Raw genomic sequence first — 1,905 nt, 5'->3', positions numbered from 1 at the left:
CAGGGTTGCGTCCTCTCCCCACTGCTCTTCTCCCTCTACACCAACGACTGCACATCTAAAGACCCCTCTGTCAAGCTCCTGAAGTTTGCAGACGACACCACACTCATCGGCTTCATACAGGACGGTGACGAGTCAGCTTACAGACAGGAGGTTAAAGAGCTGGCTGTCTGGTGCAGTCTCAGCAACCTGGAGCTCAACACGCTCAAAACAGTGGAGATGCTCGTGGACTTCAGGAGAAACCTTCCTGCTCTCCCCCCACTCACCATTATGGACAGCACTGTGACTGCAGACACTCACATAGACTCCATTGTTAAAAAGGCCCAGCAGAGGTTGTACTTCCTTCGCTAGCTGAGGAAGTTCAACCTGCCACAGGAGCTGCTGAAACAGTTCTACTCCACCATCATTGAATCCGTCCTCTGCACTTCAATAACTATCTGGTTCAGCTACCAAATCTGACCTCAGAAGACTACAGAGGGTAGTCCGGACTCCCTTCTCTCCACGAACTGTACTCTTCCAGAGTGAGCAAAAGGGCTAGAAAAATCACTATGGACCCCTCACATCCAGCACACTCCCTCTTTGAACTGTTGCCATCTGGTCGACGATACAGAGCTCTGAGCACCAGAACGACCAGACACAGGAACAGTTTCTTCCCTCAGGCAATCCATCTCATGAACACTTGACAATAACTGTGGCACACACAACACTATTTATACACCCATACACCAGAACGGCCAGACACAGGAACAGTTTCTTCCCTCAGGCAATCCATCTCATGAACACTTGACAATAACTGTGGCACACACAACACTATTTATACACCCATACACTTATTTATCTAACACCTACACTTAGTCTACACTTCAAATTTGCACATACCTGTACATACAAAAGCTGTCTATTGTAATATACCTGCACATACAATTGTCAATTTATATATTGTTATTATTTATTTACTTGTTCTATTTTTTTTTATTTTTGATTATTATCTGTGTTTTTGTACTGTCGCTGTCATTCTGTTGCACTGTGGAAGCTTCTGTCATGAAAACAAATTACTCGTATGTGAAAACATACCTGGCAATAAAGCTCAATCTTATTCTGAAGATTTTTTGTTTTGCCGTCCCCTTGCCACATGTTCAACAGGGGAAGATATTTACAATTTGATGGATAGCTTTTTCAGAGTAAACGAAATTGACTGGGCACGCTGCGCTGGAATTTATACAGACGGGGCGAAATTGATGACGGGAAGGCACAAAGGAGCAGTAGCTTTCATCCGAAAAGTTGCACCATCTGTTTCCTGGGTGCACTGTAGCATCCACCGAGAATCCCTTGCAACGAAAAACATGCCAGATGAACTTTTGTCTGTACACTGTGACGTGGTGAAAATCGTGAACTTTATCAAAGCTCGTCCATTAAATTTCCGGATTTTTCGTACTATATGCAATGAAATGGGCAGCGAGCACGAAACACTTCTGCTGCACACAGAAGTGCGTTGGTTATCGCGTGAAAACGTCTTAGCAAGAATTTTTGAGCTCAGGTGTGAAGTTCAGGAATTTTTTGCTCATAACCCGTTTCACTTGTCTTCATGCCCAGCAAGCAATAGCCGTCATTTCAACGTCTCAGTTAAGTATAGACCCGATATAGTCCGGCTATGTGTAACCCACTTCTAGCCCAAATAACCTTGAATTTGGTTTCATGTCGTTTTTTGGCAAAATAACTTGTGAGATGTATAATATTCCATCATGTAAGCAAAGTCAACAACGTTTACAAGGTGTTTGGTTTCATCTCTTTGACATGCTCAATACGTAGCCTGTGCGTAGCCACGATTTAGCTTGTAGTCAGAGCAGCTATCTGTAGCCCACTTATAGTCAAACCTGATTCACTGTAGTTTTTGGCCAGACAGCGCAT

This window comes from Sinocyclocheilus anshuiensis, unplaced genomic scaffold (genome assembly GCF_001515605.1).
Source record: "Sinocyclocheilus anshuiensis isolate Anshui unplaced genomic scaffold, SAMN03320099.WGS_v1.1 scaffold514, whole genome shotgun sequence".
Classification (NCBI taxonomy): domain Eukaryota; kingdom Metazoa; phylum Chordata; class Actinopteri; order Cypriniformes; family Cyprinidae; genus Sinocyclocheilus; species Sinocyclocheilus anshuiensis.
This window is presented reverse-complemented; position numbering follows the sequence as displayed.